The following is a 15364-nucleotide window of genomic DNA, read 5'->3' as shown; positions in this document are numbered from 1 at the left end:
AACTGACAGTGACGACTGGTTTTATTTAACAGCCAAAAAAGGTATTTTTTTTTTATTTGTTCAACTGTCACACCTAATGTGATTTGCACTAGGGTGACACAATTTGCCCTGCCGGCAAAAAAACTGGCCATTGTGACGTGAACTGACAATGATGACTGCTTTTCTTTAACAGCCAAAAAAGGTATTTTTTTTTATTTGCACAACTGTCACACCTAATGTGATTTGCACTAGGGTGACACAATTTGCCCTGCAGGCAAAAAAACTGGCAACTGTGACGTGAACTGACAGTGACAACTGGTTTTATTTAACAGCCCAAAAAGTTTTTTTTTTTATTTGCACAACTGTCACACCAAATTTGATTTGCACTAGTGTGACAATGAGCAAAAAAGATTGCCAGCAGAGTTCTCCTTTTAAGCAGTGGTACCCAACCAGGGTGCCTCCAGCTGTTGCAAAACACACGGACTGATATATTTCAGCCCTTTGAATTCTGTAGTAGTTATTTGCTTTAAAAAAAAAAAGCTTTCCAGCGGAGTTCCCCTTCTCTGTCCATTTTAGGAACTGTCCAGAACAGCATATGTTTGCTATGGGGATTTCTTTTTACTCTGGACAGTTCCTAAAATGGACAGAGATGTCAGCAGAGAGCACTGTGCTCATGATGTCAGCAGACAGCTGTGTTTCAAACGGAAAAGAATTTCCACTGTAGTATTCAGCAGCTAATAAGTACAGGAAGGATTAAGATTTTTTAATAGAAGTAATTTACAAATCTGTTTAACTTTCTGGCACCAGTTGATTTAAAAAAAAAAAGTTTTTCACCGGAGTACCCCTTTGAGCAAACCTTTACTCTCAGCCAGCAGGTAATTGTCCTGCGAATGATTGCTGGCAGAGCGGTTCTAGGACACAGCAGTCAGGGCCGATTCTGCCTATAGTTAGCAACCAGCAAGGATCTGAAGCACCCACCGCTCATCCGAAGCACCCGCCTAGCCAGAACCACCATTGTGTGAGCAGGGGGTTTGTTACAGTGTGCCACCCCAGTAGTAAGGTGATTATACGAGGAGGAGGTTTGTTTCAGTGTGTCACTCCAGTAGTAATGTGGGGCGTGTCAAAGGGCGGAACCAATAGACAGGGTCAAGGGACGGCAAAATTAGCTTTTGCGTAGGTTGTCAAAAATCTAGGTCACTATTATTAGAATTTTTTTATTTATTTCAGCTGATGATTATTCAGTTTTATTTCTAAAGGGGAATATGTGATGATATGAATATGATTTGTGATATATTACACATATTTAGTTTTTTACATTTTTGGTGAACTTTTTTATCATTTTAAAATTTCATTATTTGAAATATTTTATTCCCCCTCCTTGTAAACTACCTCTACACAGGACACAGAGCAGGACTGGAACACTCTCCCATAGAAGTCAGTGAGTCCCCTCCAGTCAATTATTTTCTGGTTTATGTGGCTGCTTTAGCCCCACAACTCATGTTTTTGTTTTCATGTTTTACCACCTCACATTTTAAGAGACATAACTTTTTTATTCTTCCTTTCACAATTGTTAATTGTGGGACCAGTAGTACTTTGCAATGATACCTTTCATTTTACCATAAAATGTACAGCTAAACAAAACAAAAAAAAAATAATTTTTTGTGTGTAGAGGGGGGATTTAAAAAGCAAACAAATAACACAATTTTGCTAATATTTTTTTGGGTGGGGGGGTGTTGTTTTTTTGAAGTGCAGTTTATGTTAATAAAGCTGACATGTTATCTTATTCTGTGGGTCAATACGATATTTACAGAGTTTTTCTATTATTTTACTACTTTTGTAAAAAGTCAAACTTTTTAAACAAATTAACTATGCTTAAAATTTGCCCTATTCTGACCCACTATAGCTTTTTTAATTTGTCTGTCTATGTAGCTGTTTGAGGGTTTAGTTTTTTGTGCTGTGATCTGTAGGAATTTACTGGTTATATTTTAATAGTTTAATAGACAATTCCCCATGCAACATAACTGATATGCATTTTTTTATTGTAATTTTTTTTTTTTTGAAAAGGGAGGGGATTTGACTTATTAGCGGAGGGAATTTTATATTTACAAAAAATATATATTTTGTCTTTACACTTTTGAAGTCATAATTATTAGATTTCTAATACTAAACAATGCATTGCATAGCATTGCTCAAAGTGATTGGCGCTTTGCTCATAGAGTCTGCCTGAAGCAGATTCTATTAGGCGATTGCCCCGGGACCAGCATGGAGGTCTTCAAGAGGACTTCAGATGCCATGGAATCTGATTGGTCCCCGCAGTCACATTGCAGTAAGGGGCGATGGGAGAGAGAATAGGCATTGCGCTTGACAGAAACGCCTTAAAGGAGTACTCTGGTGACCCCTTGTGATGTCACAGCACACCCCCTCCATTCATGTCTATGGGAAGGGCCCATACACCCCCTACCATAGACATGAATGGAGGGGTGTGGTGTGACGTCACTAGTGGGCGTGGTTGTGATGTTAAGACCACTGCTGCAGGAATCCAGCATTTGTTAAGAACGCTGGGTTCTGCAGGAGATCATGGGGGCCCCAGCAGTGGGACCCCCCACGATCAGACATCTTAACCCCTCTCCGAAGGATAAGTATAAGGGCCGACATTTATCATTGCCTTTAGACAGTTTTTTTGTGTCCAGAAAAGGTGCAAAAAAGGCGCAAGTAGGGTTTATTTGCGCCTTTGTTGTGCCTTTTGGTTTACACATTTCTGCTGATTTTGAGTTGTAATCCACTGATTTTGGCAATACACATGATATGGAAGGGTTTTATGAACTGCGCCTTTTTGTGAAAAGGTGCAAAAAAGGCACAAAGCCACTGAAATGTCTCTAAAACTACACCATCCCAGACTTAGTTTAGCTTTTTGGTGTATGTGAAGAGATAAATTTCAGAAAATGTGACCTGCACAAAATGTATCAAATTCTCTGTGACCATTTAATACATTTGGTGCTCCTACACATTAGGCTGGGTTCACACCACGTTTTTCAAATACGGTGACTGTATACGGTTTTCTGAAAAAAAAAAACGTATACGACCGTATCTGGAACCGTATGCATAGAGAATGCATTGTAAACTGTATTCCAAATGTTGTGTACGGTTGCATCCGTTTTGCCTCGCATATGGTTTTGCCGATTTTTCAACCGTAGGCAAAAACACTGTCGACCACGTTTTTGCCTCCGGTTGGAAAACCGTATGCGAACCGTATGCGGTTCTTTTAACATTGTTGTCAATGAGAACCGTACACAGAATTTCAGAATACGGTTGCACACGATTTTTCTAATCCGTTTTTGGAGTTGACACATGCGCAGATTGGAATTTCAATAGAACAATAGTAACTTTATTAAATTGCTGGAAATCTAATTCCAACAAAATAGCAAAACCGTTGGCAAAAACTGATGCAAACGGATAGAACCGTATGGGGGAAAACCGTATACTTTTTAATTTGGAGTCATACGGTTGCATAAGGTTTTTTCCATACGTTTTTTAGCGGAAAACCGTATACGGTATCCGTATTTGAAAAATTGGTGTGAACCCAGCCTTACCAGTACACAAAAAAAAAGGTGTAGAAAAATGCTACACTTACACCTATAATGATAAATGCCGGCCAAGATGTCTAGCAGCCGAGTACCCCTTTAAGTGCCTCAATCGGGGCACTGATTCGAGCACTGCATGACATACATTTAGGACATGGTGCACCAAGTATAAGGCGGCCATGTTGTAAATATACATCGTGTCTGTCCAAGGGGTTAAAGTATATATCCTGTTCAATCCTGTTTACAGAGCAAAGCAAAAACTTAGGCAATATGGCTGTCCCCATAATAATATACAACACATTACAATCAGAAAATTGAGAAACAGATTAGATTACAAAAACAGAAATTTGGCTCTAATAAAAAAAAAAACTAGGTGACACCATCCCTTTGAGCAATTAAAATATATTTACATAAAGTACATGTAATGGGCTGTCACTTTGAGGCCTGTATCATTGATTAATTTGTATTTGCACTTTTATGTATGTTTAAAATTAAACTGGTTAGCTGACAGGGACAGAGATACTGACCTGAATTTAAGGCCCCAAAGGCCATGGCGCCAGTATGGTTAAGAAAAGTTGCCACTGACATTTATAAAGTGCCTAAGGAATTGAGACCCACAGATTTTAAGCTTCAATTCCCAGAACCACAATAGAATGTTAAATCCGACCACACTGAAGAGGTTACCCCCCAATATAAGTAAGAATCCCTTAATCTGTTACAAAGTTTAACAGGCAATTAAATATAGAGCATAGGCCATTACCTCCTCCCCCCTCATCAAATCAATCATACTTCCAATTAAAATGTGCTAGCAGAAATAATAGAGAAAATGTCAGTTAAAATAATGTTTGGGCAGTTTGAATGCGAGTTAATGCAAAGGACATAGCAGGCTATTCAGACTTAATGCTTTAATCTTACATGCTGCCACCTCCGTCACACCACTCATCATTACACTCTTTCTCTCTTTCCCATAAGACTTTGCCATTTATTTTAGCGAGCAATTTCATTAAAACCTATGATAATTATCATCATTATAACACCTCTTTATGTAACAGTGGAAGAAAGCCTAGTTCCTTAGCCTCCAGTAGTAACAAGGATGTGACTACAAGAAGAGGACTACTTTTTTTTTTTTCACTGAATTTTAATGATGGTGTGTGTGACACCTGTCCGCAGATACGAGAAAGGTTGACCCCTTCTTATCTCTTCCAGAAGATGCTTTGCATTTTCGTGTTGCTTCCCACGGAACAGGACCCTGGAAACACCTGTTCCTGATTTTCTTAATGTATATTCATGAGCACAGTATGATATGCTGAATGGAAATAAAAAAAACCTTGGGAAAGCTTTCAAGTATCCATATGTATTCTGCAATTAAAAAAATGAATGGTTCATTAAGAGCGTGTGAAAGAGAGCAAGAGAGCGGCAGAGTGTGCGCTCTAGATCTGTACGTATGACACTCTGCATCTGTAATGCCACTATAAGTGATATGCAGAAAGGAATTAGCAAGGAATATATTCAACGTTCTCCTTCTGCTTCTAGGCTAGGATTAGCTGACTATACTGTGTGCTGCTATATAGCTGCTAAGCCTGCTCTAATATCATCTATAAATTTGTAGGACATCATTGTATACTAATAATGTATATATAAAAAGGATAAATGTGAACACACCGTATTAACTCATAACCAGAAGTGAATTGAAATACTAGCTACTCATAGACTTCATGTATAGAAATAACAACTATATTTTTCCCCAAATCTAGAATGACAGCTTTATAATAATGATGTCACTATATTGCATAAAATAATAGAATACAGTGGCAAAAACATAATATACCCCCCACTGTATATAATGGGCAGATCACGTCATCTTCAACTTCTTTGGCCTATATAGGAAAGATGGTCATGGTATATCATAGTGATTTGTGAGAGCCATATAAGGTACAGTAGGGGGTACATTAATCCATGTATTATGTATGTGATATTATAATTGATGTCGGAGTATGTAATTTATTATTATTACATGCAGCCGTTTTAGCATTCGTTAAGCGCACGTAGCATCATATACTAACGTTAAGATGACGCATAGAAATCAGCATTTTATGACAATAATGCATTAGTAAAACCCACAATGTGAACGGCTCTCCATACTGGATCAGTTAGTAGTTTTGATAACGACAGCACATTTGATCCGGCCTTTTATGCTTCCCTCTGTTAACAGAATGAAGAGTCTATCCTTAATCCGAGGATTGGGACACTGAAAACATCAACGTGTTCTGTCTTACAGCAAAATGAAAGAGCCACTTGGGGGCTGGGCTGAGCACATGCACTGTAATGTAAATAAGGATGTACCGTGAACATTTGCATCTGAGATGAAAGGAATTGGGGTCTGTGGAGAAAAGAGAGAATTACACTGCATTATATATTCACTTTACAGCTAGTAGGTCAGACACCTCAAATACAAAAAAAAAAAAAAAAAAAAAGAAGCATGCAATCACATATTGGGGGCTATTTACCATGCCAGCACTAGCTACTTTAAATATAGCTCTTTCCCTGTATGACTTAATCTTTTGCATTGTAGTGCAAGAAAATTATCCAGTAAATGTTACAAAAACCACTTAAAATGGTGAGGCATACCTCCTAGAGACATGTTACAATGAGGTCCATTCTTCTGCAGACCAAGATTATAATCATGGTCATGCTACAAAGCATATTGTACAATCTTTTTCACCGACAAGGTTTAAAATTGCACCACTAATGTAGCACATAACACACAAAAAAAAATCTTATGTCTAAGGCCTTGTTCACATCTGGGCTGGAGGTCTGTTTGCAGAATCTAGTGAAATAACTGGACTTGAGAGAAGAGAAAAAAATCCAATTTCTAATCAAATCCTGGAAAATAACGGACACCAGATAGAAAACCAGACGATTCCCATTCAAGTCAATGGGATCCATTTGTGTCCGTTGTACAAAAGAACCAACAAATCCTATTCCTAGGATAAAAAATAGCCTTATTATTACCCCACCCTAAAACATCACTTTTATTATTGTGTTTATTAAAGGTATAACCAAAAAAATGTTTTAAAAATCCAGTGTTACCAGTCCAACCGTAATACGGTGTACGACACTAGGAGTATCACGTCAAATATACTGTTCATGGCTGCAAGTCCTAACAAATATAATAAAAATCTGACTGGTGACAAAAGCTTAATAAAAACTCAGACAACTAGCCCCCCTGATATGTTTCACTCCTCAGAGCTTCATCAGAGGTCTGGGCTAATGGCCATCAGCCCAGACCTCTGATGAAGCTCTGAGGAGCAAAACATGTCAAGGGCACTATTTGTCTGAGTTTTTTTGTCTGAGTTATTTTTTTTTTTAAACGGAGGTCTGATGCAGATGTGAACTTAGCCTTAGTAACATTACTGTATTATGGATTTGTGTTGTTTGGCTCTGGGTAGTGGTGAACAACCTTACACAATGCATCACTTACAGAAATCCCTTCCTGTGCAGAGTTGACAAGTTGCCCATAGCAACCAATCTGATTGCTTCTTTCATTTTTCACAGGCCTCTTTCAAAATGAAAGAAGCAATCTGATTGGTTGCTACGGGCAACTGCACCACTCTTCCTCTGCACAGGTTTTGCTAAATCTTCCCCACAATGTACACATGGGGACTGGGTTTACTGAGACCATCATTTCCCACACCTGTCATATCACAGAAAAAGAATATTGCTTATACATGTTGCTCACTAGGTCATGCAGATGTGTCTAGCTTCTGTATTTGGCTCACAAATGCCTCTGTTCTGCTGCTCACTCATTCTGGCAGCCACTACTCAGGAAGAGGCATGTCCAAGGCACTGAGCCTGCCCTCACTCACCATGCATTCACTTCCTCCCTGATTCTGTTGTTCTGAGCCTCTTCATCCAATCAGTGTAGGCTGCTCTATAACCACCTCCTCTCTGTTCTAAAATGGGAGTCTGAAAAACATGACAGGAGTGAGCACAGAGGAGTCCTCTCTTCCTGGACTTTTTTCCCAGCCTGTGCTACATCTGGGACAAAGATGATGCTACAGCTAAACAGGATTATGTTCTTTTTTTTTTGTAAAATATTTTAGAAAGGTTAATGTTTTGCCAAGATGTACATATAACAAGTTTTTGATTCTGACAGTGCCCATTTAAGGTAAATCCTGTTGCTGTGGCTTTTCGCAGATTCATTAGAAGGCATGTGCCTGTTTCTGAACTTGCCGAATCCCACAGTAACAGGATTTTATTTAAAGGGGTTATCCAGGAAAAACACTTGTTTTTATATATCAACTGGCTCCAGAAAGTTAAACAGATTTGTAAATGACTTCTATTAAAAAATATTAATCCTTTCTGCACTTATGAGCTGCTGAAGTTGAGTTGTTCTTTTCTGTCAAAGTGCTCTCTGATGACCCGTGTCTCGGGAACCACCCATCGGTAGAAGCAAATACCCATAGCAAACCTCTTCTACTCTGTGCAGTTTCCGAGACAAGCAGAGATGTCAGCATTGAGCATTGTTGTCAGACAGAAAAGAACAACTCAACTTCAGCAGCTGATAATTATTGAAAGGATTAAGATTTTTTAATAGAAGTAATTTGCAAATCAGTTTAACTTTCTGGAGCCAGTTGATATATATAAAAAAGTTTTTTCCTGGAATACCCCTTTAAGACTGGCGTATGAAACTTTAGCTGCTGCCCAAACCCTGCACATAGAAATCTATGCTAACTGGGGTAAGCAAAGATTTCCACTAGAGTTTACAATAGTGTATTTATGTGAAGCCCGCTCAGTTTTTCCAAATTGGCAGAGGCAGTGTAGATGTGCCCAAAAGTCACACATTTTTGGGCAAAGGACATGCACAAAAAGTTATGACTTTTTGCACCAAAAACTGGCACAAAAATAGCAAATCCCCAAAGGAGGTTGATATACTGTTCTAATTAAGATTCTACATATTAGAATATGTGGAATCTTATAGAAATAAGACTGTTTTTGAAATGGCATCTATTATTTTAGGTGGCAATGGAATGTCATGTTTTTAGTTGTTTCATTGCATTTGTGTCCTATTGACTTAATAAAAAAGAATTGCAAAGAAAACCATAAATATAGTTTTATTTGTCAGTTCTGTTGCAGTGAATCCAGCAGGAAAGAAATGTATGAGTTCTCCCTTTATATATTTCCTATTCTTTTTAAATCCACTTCTGGCTTTGGTTAAAAAAAAATTAAGAACTAAGGATTTTGGTCAGTATTTTTTACCAAAACCAGGAGTAGAACCAACACAGAAAAAAAACTATAATGGAAAAATATGCACCATTTGGAACCAAATACTGACAGGAATACTATGTGTAGACCCACCCATACAATTCACTCCTGACAATGGCTGTAAAAACTGCATAAACCCTGCATTAAAATGGAGCATAAATAAGAACATGGTCAGAGTGAAAAAAGGAAAACAAAAATAATTTCCCCACAAATAGTTATCAATCTCATTTATTCTTTTTGCTCAGAATAGCCAAGCCCCCAAACAGATCTAGATAGTGGTGTCCCTACCATAAAGGCAAATTATGCTATTGCTGTCAGGCCAGGGGTGGCCAAGTCAGGGGATTTGAGTTACCCAAAGGAAATGGCTTTCAACTGTGTATGAGTCTTTAAGACAAAAACACAGTTTATTGTATGCTGTTGATATACAGGACAGAGCCAGTGGCCCCCTATCCTGTCACTTCAGCTGGGACTTTCGGTACATGCAGTGTCTCTGTAAAATGCTGTCTGCAGCGGGAGCTCTGAGAAAAGGAGCAATGAGGAGCAGAGTGCCAGGACCTGCCCCTCGCAGGTCTTGTGAGTGATTTTTTTCATGGGCCTACTAATGTATGGGGGCAGTTTGGGGATCTACTAATATATGGGACCTAACTACTATATGGAGCTGTATGCGGACCTAATAATATATGGGGGTAGTATGGGAGCCTACTCCTATATGAAGGTAGCAAGGGGCCTAACTAATATATGGGAGCAGTATGGGGACCTTTTACTATATGGGGTAATATTGGGGCATAATACTATATGAGGGCAGTATGGAGTCATATAGTGTATGGTGGCAGTATGAGAGCCTAACTACTAAATGTGTGCACAAAGAGGCCCAACTATTATGCGGGGGCACAGAGGGGCCTATCTAATATATGGGGACACAGAGGGAACCTAACTACTATATGGGGGCACAAAGTGGGCACTATTAATTTGTGGGGAAATGGGGAGTTGCTACTGTACATGCGTCATAAAAAGCCCATACCCCTGCTGGAGGATCTTAATTATTTAGATCCAAGGTTAGTTTGGCCCACCAGAATACCACAGGATCTTTCAGCGTGACCAAGCAATAAGCTCCAAAAGTCTAGTAAAGGATAACACATTTGGAACTGACATTGTAGCCAATCCCTTAACAGTCACTGTTGCTATATGAGTTCATTCTCAAACAACTTTTTAGATCTTATAGATGATACTGTTTAGTATGTAGTGTGTGTGTCTGTACAATGATAACAAGTGTGGTATGGGGTGTGAGATGCAGGGCAGATGGCTTTACCCTGGGGGCAGATGGCATTAACCGCTTGTATTCGTGACGCCAGGGCGTGGTTTATCCTCAATACCACCTGAAGGTATACCACTGGATCCTGGGCTAGGCACGGGGGCAATAATGACTCTGACACCAAGTTACAGACAATAGTAGCTTTACTGGGATTAGACAGGTAGAAAAGTCTATACAGCTCAGCCAAGGCCCATGGAGGTGACCAGTAACTCAGTGATCTTAAGGGCTTGCTGGGTTAATTTAATGCAGGCCACGTTGACTTGACAATTGTTGACTGTGACTTGACTTGACTGATGACTGACAATACTGAGACTGTGGCTCGCTTGTAGATGCTTGTGGCTGCAGACTGGACTTGAAGCCTCCTATGACTCTGGACACTCTCCAGGACTTGACTTGACCTCAGCAAAGACTTGTAAGGAAAGGGAGAGAGAGCTAGCTCCACCCAGGGCTTATATAGGGGAGACTAGCAGGGAGCATATAGGTCACACCTGGGATTACCTGGTCACTGGTACCTCCTGGGTAACAATCACATGACAAGTCACATGGTAAACAGTCTTAAAGTGACAACGCTTTCTGAACACATTATATTGTATAATACATTAGAAACATATTTATATAGGGGGACAGATGCAAGGGGGGCAGGGGGAAAGGCCGAGGGGACACTGTAGCAAGAGTACGGGGTAACACCTCCCGTACTGGACCACCACAAACTCCCCCTCTTAAGCACAGCCATCCTCGGCACTCAGTCCTGGAGGGCAGACAACTAGAAGTGACCACTGGGGCCTAGTGACAGTTCCTGGGGCATATTTGTATAAAATGTCCTTCACAGATCTGGATAGTTAATAACAACAGGGGATGAGTCTATGTAGCACTTTATAAATGTCCATACATGCTCCTTCGGGAAATAAATTGGTAAACATGTGGGATTGATTACACTTGCAACTTCAATGGTAACATACCTTAGACACGGAAACACATAAATTGCGGATTGGGCTTCCGGAGGCTATTTACCCAATGCCTTAGCTGCTGGGGCCCTTTGGTGCTAAAACACTTCTCCCCATAACTCTATACATATTTTTACAACATACTCTTGTTACCTCTATATACAGCATTTCTGTCACTCTACGTGCTTTACTTAAGTTGCAGGGGAACCCTCTGGCCAGGAGAGCAACCTGTACACGAGGACAGTCTATATAAACATTTCGACTGGTAATGTACTCATTAGATACAGTCCTGACTAGACATTTTGACTAACTCATATACATTATATAGACTATGTGTGATACTGTTTTTACTCCCTATATCTAGCGGGAAAGCTGTCCTTGAGTAGACCTTTGGGATTTACGCAACACCACCTCGGGGGAATCTTGAACTCTTGCGTCTTGGAACCTCCGAGGCCTCAGCTGGTTCGTCCTCAGCGAACTCAGGAGCTGGTATTAAGTTCAGGACTGGTAGGGCCCAGAGTTGCTGGCATCTGCGCTGGTGAGGCTGGAAACAGTGTTGGTTCTCTAGAGAGTGGTGTATAGACCAGAGCCAGTGGTGACAAGACTGGGACTGGTGTAGAGACTAAAGTAAGTTGAACCAGCCCCAGTGCTGGTGAGACACAGAAGATCGCAGGCTGGGTTGGAGAAAACATGTGGAAATCCATGGATGGGTGGATTCCCTCGCTTGGAAAGTACTCTCTCGCAGGTCTGACAGCTGGAGGAGGTGGCGCTGGGAGCACTGGTAGACCTTCTTTCAGACATATCTTAATTCGTTTTGGTGAACAACTTGCGGCTCATACCCAGGCTTTTGTACTTCGTATACAACAGATTCTGGATAGGGTACTGCCATCACCGTGTACGGTTCTGTCTCCCAGATAGAGTCTAACTTGTGGGTCCTTGAAAACTTCCACAGCAAGACGTTATCGTCCAATTGAAGTGGTTTGGCAGAAGCATGATGGTTATAGTCCTCCTGTTCTTTCTGCTGGGCCTTGCCCATCTTCTTGCTGAGAATTTCTTTAGCCTCTTGGATTCTTCTCTGGTGGTCAGAGACAGACTCCAGGGATGCTTGTGGAGAGTTGTTGAACGGGGCTTGGAGCCCAAATGTTCGGTCTTTAGGCAGCTGCCCATGTAGCCCATCATCAAGTAGAAAGGGATGTACCCAGAAGAACAGTGGACTGTGTTATTATAGATCTTCGGCAGCAGTCAGGGCCACTCTTCTTGTCTTGACACAGAGGCTGTTTTCAACATGTGGATAAAGACTTGGTTGATGTGCTCACAGAGCCTGTTCCCCTGGGGGTGATAAGCAGTAGTCCGGAGTTTCTTGCAGGCATGGAATTGACACAGTTCTTGGAAGAGTTGCGCCTCAAAGGCCTTTCCACGGTCCGTTTGGACAGACTCCGGACACACAAGGGTTTGCACCCAATTGGAGTAGAACATCTGGGCCGCTGTCTTGGCTGTGAGATATTTGACGGGGAGAATGACAACCTATTTATAGTAGTGATCCACCATGGTGAGAGCATAAGTGTACCCGGACCGGGTAAGAGACAACTTGACATGGTCTAGCTGGACCAACTGGTTAGGCCTTTCACTCTGGATGGAATGGAGGGGTACTCTTGCGTCCTTGTGCACGTTCTTGGTGACGTTACAGACAGCACATTCACTGCACCATTTCTTAATGTCACTCCGCATTCTGATCCAACCGACAGTAGCTTCGGTCTTGTGGACTCCAAAGTGTCCCGACTGATCATGGTATGCGTTGAGGACCATAGCTGCATCTCTTCAGGGAACCAGAATCTGATCCAAAGAATTTCGGTACTTTGTGCACAAACAGTCGCTTCCTCTGTTGACACAGATGTTTCAGCTCGTAGTCACACTGGGCCCGGCGTAGATGGGTTGGTACCTTTTTTGCCAGAAGATATTCCAACAGATCCCCCATGACTCGACTTTCGTCCTGAAGAGTCTTCCAGGTATATAGGTCTTGTTTAACCTTTCGGGAGCTGGGCTCACAGTCCATGAGGACCGTCACAAGATTCTGGTTCACAAACTTTTGGTAGAATGGGGGCATCTACACGTCTTCCCACACGTCTTCGACATGGGGTTCATTGCCGGGGGTCATCCTAGACAGTACTTCGGCATTCACATTCGACTTGCCGCTTCTGTACTTGACGGTGAAACTGTAATTGGCTAATCTTGAAGCCCAATGCTGCTCAATGGCACCCAACTTGGCAGTGTTCAGATGGGCCAACAGGTTATTATCTGTGCAGACAGTAAATGGCGTGGCTGACAAATAGTCTTTGAACTTTTCGGTCATGGCCCAAACCAGGGCGAGAAGTTCCAACTTCAATGAGCTGTAATTCGCATTGTTCTTCTCTACTCCTCGCAGGTTATGACTGACATAGGCAATTACTTGCTCTTGCCCTTCCTGGACTTGGGACAGGACAGCTCCCAGACCATTAAAACTGGCATCAGCATACATCCGGAACGGCTGACTGAAGTCTGGATACGCAAAGATGGGTGGTTCTGTCAGCAGACATTTGAGAGCTCGGAACGCCGTCTCTTGCTCTTCGGCCTATTCAACAGGTAGTCTTCCATTGTAGTTCTCCTTCACTGTAACCCGCGTTAGATGTCAGTTCACTATACACCATCATTGAACACAAAACAGGCATTTCAGCAGTTGGCAGATTTTTGGAAAAAGGTAACATTCAAACAGAACAAATTAATTATATCACATCAGCAATAGAGTATATACTTACACACAATTATTTTTATTTTGAGGGAAGTTATTATTTACAGTTAACAGGTACGGCAATGGGCACGAGGTTCGCGCCGAGTTATACCAATCTTTTTATGGCATCCTGGGAGGCAATATCCTCACCCCCAAACTTGGCGCCAACCTGGTGCTCTGGAGACGTTATATAGATCACATTATTTTAATTTGCCGGGGTGCCCAGTGTGAACTTGAAAAATTCATAGTTGAACTAAATTGTAATAACCAAAATTAAAAATTCACTTCTACAATATGTAAGGAGAAATTGTCTTTTTTGGATCTAGAAATATTTCCAAAAGGCAATAAGTTGCATTGTAAGACCTACATAAAGCCAACTGCAAAAAAACTGTTTTATAGAATTTAATAGCTGTCACCTACCTAGGTGGCTAATTAAGGTCGCTAAAGGCCAGTACCGAAGGTTAAAACGTAACTGTACCATGGATTTCTATTTTCAAGAAGAAGCTAGACATCTTACAAACCAATTTTTGGAAAAACAATATCCACCAACCATTTTAGAAGAGTCCCTCGGCCTAGTTAATCGACTTGTCCGAACGGATTTCTTCATTGATCAAGATAAAAGACTTGAACCCATGGATCATCAATTAAAAATTATCCTTCTGTTTAACAAAGAATATAAAAAAGTAGAACAGATTATACAGAAACACTGGCACTTAATTCAGCAGGATAAATCTATTGGCAATATCTTACCATCAAAACCACAGATTGTTTATAGAAGGCCCCCAAATTTAGGAATTACCATTGCCCCTTCAATTAAACCACCTCAAAAACATGTTGTCACGCAGACTTGGTTGTCTGCTTAAGGCTTTGTTCGGTGTGGGTCTTGTCCCAATCTCAAGGGTCCTAAGAAAGTCATAGAGGTCCAGTCCACTTCTAACACCTTCAAATGGAAAATTTCTGAACTCATTACTTACACTACCAAAGGGGTGGTTTATGTTCTACAGTGTGGTTGTCCAAAACAATACATTGGTAGAACTAAACGGCCCCTTAAAGTTAGAATACCAGAGCATGTCTCCAACATCAAAAAGGGCTGCCCCAAACATCCTTTATCCAACCATTTCGCACAGTTCCATAGTAGAGATCCATCAGGATTAAATTTCATAGGGTTAATGATCATAAGACAAGACTGGAGGGGGGGGGGGGTCTCATATGCTACATATGTCTAAGGTCGAGAGCCAAAAGATCTTTGAGTTTTATAGTATGAAACCTCGGGATCTAAACTCAAATATGGAACTCTTTGGTTTCCTTTAGGGTAAATCTGTCCCCCATCTGCTTTATAGGGTTGTCAGCATAATTTATTCTATCATATTTATATATATTCATTTTCTTTTTTATTTTATCTATATATTTTCATTTTATTTTTATTTTATTTTTATTTATTTTTATTTTTATATTTATTTTTATTTCTATTTTCATATTTATTTTCCAATTCCATTTTTATTTTTATATTTATTTACAT

General features: G+C 40.6%; 1 long non-coding RNA gene across 1 annotated transcript; it reads right to left on the bottom strand.

The window, feature by feature from the left end:
- Positions 1-4546: 4546 nt before the first annotated feature.
- Positions 4547-14734, bottom strand: LOC130368369 (uncharacterized). Its single transcript, XR_008892433.1, has 4 exons — positions 14645-14734; positions 14396-14504; positions 7427-7526; positions 4547-5940 (listed from the first exon to the last, which is right to left on the bottom strand). It is a non-coding gene; the product is annotated as an uncharacterized LOC130368369 (long non-coding RNA).
- Positions 14735-15364: the final 630 nt, after the last annotated feature.

Source organism: Hyla sarda, chromosome 4 (assembly GCF_029499605.1).
Source record: "Hyla sarda isolate aHylSar1 chromosome 4, aHylSar1.hap1, whole genome shotgun sequence".
NCBI classification, from domain to species: Eukaryota; Metazoa; Chordata; class Amphibia; order Anura; family Hylidae; genus Hyla; species Hyla sarda.
The sequence above is the reverse complement of the archived record's forward strand: the minus strand, read 5'-3'. Positions and strand labels throughout refer to the sequence as shown.